Raw genomic sequence first — 4,731 nt, 5'->3', positions numbered from 1 at the left:
CTACTGTTGTCAAGTTTTCTCCTAACCTTCCATTCTCCAAAATATACCTGCAAAAGGATCTATTTGAAGAATATAAACTCATTGCTTCTGAAATACTGCATGAGCTTGGCGAGATATTGCAGAAATATGCTGAGTATAACATTATTTACCCTGCGGGAATTGTAAATCTTATGAATTACAATTGGCATGATCTTATTGAAGGTGCTTGTAAGTGTGCAACCAAAAGTTCAATGTTGAAGAAAAATACTACCTTGCAAAAAGATCCCAATGCCATGACCCAAATCAGTAGCTTTTCAAGAAAGGAATATCATAAGGAAGATCATCTTGTGAAAGTGAAAAAAGACAACCATGTTTCATCTGGTAAGTAGAAGTTATTAGTTAGTTTTATAAATAATCCTCCAGGTTTAAGAAAAAAAGAATAAAAACAGAACGTGAGTGAGATATTGGCAAAACATTATATTAGTGATATTTGGTTTGTGTTAATAATTTTAATAAGTATTAGTGAATGTCAGGAGAAAGATACAAAAATTTATATTGCTTTCATTGAAAGCATCGATTATACTTCATGTGATATGAACTCTCTACCTCAAAGGATCTTACAAATTCTTTTACTGTGGCAGGGTCCAACAGAAACATGATGCCAGCCACATACATACTTTTTTAATTAACTAATTAACTTTTTTTAAGATTTTGTTTTGAGAGAGAGAGGTGGGGGAGGGGCAAAGGGAGAGGGAGAGAGAAACCCAAGCGACTCTGAGCTCAGCACAGAGCCTAATGCAGGACTCAGTCTCACAACACTGAAATCACGACCCTGAGATCATGACCTGAGCCAAAACCGAGTCGGATGCCTAACTGACTGTGCCACCCAGGCACCTCATTAAATTAACTTCTTATTTTAAGATCATTATAGACCCACATACAGATCGCATATACCCTTTACCCATTTTCTCCATACGACAACATCTTGCAAAACCATAGTTCAATATCACAACCAGAATATTGACACTGATAACAGTCAAGATTCAAAACATTTCTATCAAGGTAAGGATCATTTATGTTGTCTTTCTGCAGCCATACCCACTTCCTCTTTCTCCACCCCCTCTTTAACCCTGGCAACCACCAATGTGTTTTGCATTTCTATATTTTTGTCATTTTAAGAATATTATATAAATGGAATCATATGGTGTGTAACTTTTGGTGATTGTCTTTTTCAGTCATCTTAATGCTCTGGAGATACATCCAAGTTGTGTATATTAGTAGCTTGTTCCTTTCTATTGCCCAGTAGTATTCCATGATATGAATGTACCAGTTTGTTTAATCATTCACTCCTTGAAGGACATCTGGGTATTTGGGGTTTTTTTCCAGCTTTTGGCTATTATGAAAGCTGCTAAAGCACTCATGTATAGGAATTGTGTAAATATAAGGTTTTTTTTAATTTTTTTTTTTTAAGATTCTATTTATTTGCGAGAGAGAGAATGAGAGACAGAGAGCATGAGAGGGGGGAGGGTCAGAGGGAGAAGCAGACTCCCTGCTGAGCAGGGAGCCTGATGTGGGACTCGATCCCGGGACTCCAGGATCATGACCTGAGCCGAAGGCAGTCGCTTAACCAACTGAGCCACCCAGGCGCCCTAAATATAAGTTTTGATTTGTCTTTGATAAATGCCCAAAAGTACAATTACTGGGCTATGTGGCAATGGCATGTTTACTTTTATATGAAACTTTCAAACTGTTTTCCAAAGAGGCTATCTTGTTTTACATTCCCATCAGCAATGTGTGAGTGATATCATTTCTCCATATTCTCACCAGTATTTGGATATTATTACCATTTTTTATTTTAGTCATTCTTGTAGACATGTAGTGGTATCTCCTTGTAGTTTTCATTTGCATTCCTTTTTTTTTCTTTTAAGATTTTATTTTCAAGCAATCTCTACACCCAACATGGGGCTTGAACTCACAACTCTGACATCCAGAGTCTCATGCTCCACTGACTGAGCCAGCTAGACACCCCTAATTTGCATTTCTCTAATGGCTAATGATATTGAATATTTGCCATCTGTATATCCTCTTCAGTGAAATGTGTTCCACGTCTTTGCTCATTTTCTAATTGGATTATTTGCTTTTTGCATTGCTGACTTTTGAGAGTTCTTTATATATTCTAGATAATCATCCTTTGTTGTATATGTACTTTGTAAATATTTTCTCCCAGTGTCTTTTCATCTTTTTTTTTTTTTTTTTTGGTGAAAAAATTTATATTTAGATTTAGCCAGCTGGACTCAGTTTAGATGATTCCAATTTTGTTGGCAACATCCAAAGCATCATAGTCAGGAGCCAGTGGAACATATGCCTTCTTCTCTCCATCAGGCCTGATCAAGGTGTTGACCTTGGCCACGTCAATGTCGTAGAGCTTCTTCACAGCCTGTCTGATCTGGTGCTTATTGGCCTTGACATCCACAATGAACACAAGTGTGTTGCTGTCTTCTATTTTCTTCACGGCTGACTCAGTAGTCAGGGGGAACTTGATGATGGCATAGTGATCAAGCTTGTTTCTCCTGGGGGCGCTCTTTCGAGGATATTTGGGCTGCCTCCACAGACACAGTGTCTTGGGTCGTCAGAATGTAGGTGACGTGCGGATCTGCTTTTTTTGTGACTGTGGACGACTTTCAGCACCGCTTTCTTCGCCTTCAAAGCCTTTGCTTTGGCTTCGGCTTTGGGAGGGGCAGGGGCTTCCTTCTTAGCTTTCGACGCCATCTTCTCTTTTCATCTTTTAATAGGGTCTTTTGCAGAGAAAAAGTTTTACATTTTGATGCAGTCCAATTTATCAAAAGTTTTTTATAGATAGTGCTTTTGGTATCAAGTCTAAGAATTCACTGCCTACACCTAAATCCTGAAGGTTTTCTCCTATTTTTTTTTCTAGAAGATTTATAGTTTTACATATTATATTTAAGTCCATGACCCATTTGGGGTACGTTTTGTGTTAAGATGTGAGACCTAGGTTGAGGTTCATTTTTTTGGCCTATGGATATCCAGTTGCTTCAGCAGCACTTGTCAAAAAATGCTCTTTCTGCCACTGAATTGCTTTTGCATCTTTCTCAAAAATCAGATGGGCATATTTATGTGACTTTATTTCTAGGTTCTCCTTTTGTTTCTGCTGGTTCTCATTCATGTTCTCTTGACTCCCTGTGAATATGATTATTTTAATTTTGTGTCAGACACTGTATTTGAAAAACTGTTTTTAAAAATAATTTGAGAGCTAGATGAAATTTCTTCAACTGGAGGTGATTGGAAGCAGGGACTCAAACAGATGTTTGTATACCAATATTCATAGCATCATTATTCACAATAGCCAAAAGGTGGAAACAACCCAAATGTCAATGGACAAGTGTATGGATAAACAAATTATGGTATGTACATACAATGGAATATTATTCAGCCTTAAAAAGGAATGACATTCTGATACAGGTTATAAGGTGGATGAAACTGGAAGACATGCTAAGTGAAACTTATATGAGGTACTTAAGGTAACCAAATTCATAGAGACAGAAGGTAGAATGGTGGTTGCAAGGGGCTGGGGGGAGGGAAGGATAGGGAGTTACTGCTAAATGGGTACAGAGTTTCAGTTCAGGAAGAAGAAAAATTTCTGAAGATGGATGGTAGTGATGGTTGCACAACAATGCAAATGAACTTAATGCTACAAAACTATACACTTAAAAATGGTTAAAATGGTAAATTTTTATGTTTGCAAATTTAACCACAATAAAACATATTGGCATAACATAAAATGTTATGCAAATTTAACCACAATAAAAATATTTTAGGGGTGCCTGGGTGGCTCAGTCGTTAAGTGTTCTGCCTTCAGTTCAGGTCATGATCCCAGGGTCCTGGGATCGAAACTCGCATCAGGCTCCCTGCTCAGTAGGGAAGCCTGCTTCTCCCTCTCCTCCCTGCCTGTGCTCTCTCTCACTATCTCTGTCACTATCTGTCTCTCTCTCTCTCAAATAAATAAATAAAATCTTTAAAAAATATATTTTAATGGTTAAGTGGTAAATTTTGTGTTATGTATATTTTACCACAATGCAACAACAACAAAAAAAAGGTGGGGGGGGGGGGGACATTTGCAAGTACCAAACGCAAGAATGTTAAGAATAATAATAAAGCCTCAGGGGTCTGACTTTTTTGCTGATAATAATTTCAGAAAACTTGATAGGGAAATATGGGTGACTGGCACAGACATGTAATTAAAAAAGGATGAGGAACCTCAGCAGAGCTTAGCGCTACATTTTGGAGAGTACTGGTAGATCCCACTTTTATCCCCAGATTGTAGCTTTATTTTCAGAACTTTAAAATTTCTCACTTTGGCTCCTATTGTGTTGAATATATACAAGCAAGATTCAATGTAGCAAAAGAACTGATATTTTAAATATTAAAATCATATTAGTTTATAATATTTTACAGATCATAGGGATCTTTCTAGCCATTATCTAATTTAATTGTCCAGATATCCCTGTGGGGTAGTTAATAGGATTTCTGTTTTGCTAAGGAGAAAACTGAGATGCCAAAGGGTCAAGTAACTTGCCCAAAGTCATACAGTTTCTGATAGAGCCATGACCCCAGCCCTGGTCTTTTAACTCCCAGTATAGTATCCTTTCTGCTACTTTATCCATTCTGCTATCATAATAGTGATAATGATTTTGACAATGAGAAAAAATAGTAGTGGCAGCTATCTCTACAAGA

The 4,731-nt window shown here is 37.3% G+C and overlaps 1 pseudogene; it reads right to left on the bottom strand.

Moving 5' to 3' along the window:
* Window positions 1-2,210: 2,210 nt before the first annotated feature.
* LOC118531706 (large ribosomal subunit protein uL23 pseudogene) lies at window positions 2,211-2,748 on the bottom strand (annotated as a pseudogene).
* Window positions 2,749-4,731: the final 1,983 nt, after the last annotated feature.

Source organism: Halichoerus grypus, chromosome 6 (genome assembly GCF_964656455.1).
Source record: "Halichoerus grypus chromosome 6, mHalGry1.hap1.1, whole genome shotgun sequence".
NCBI lineage: Eukaryota > Metazoa > Chordata > Mammalia > Carnivora > Phocidae > Halichoerus > Halichoerus grypus.
The sequence above is the reverse complement of the archived record's forward strand: the minus strand, read 5'-3'. Positions and strand labels throughout refer to the sequence as shown.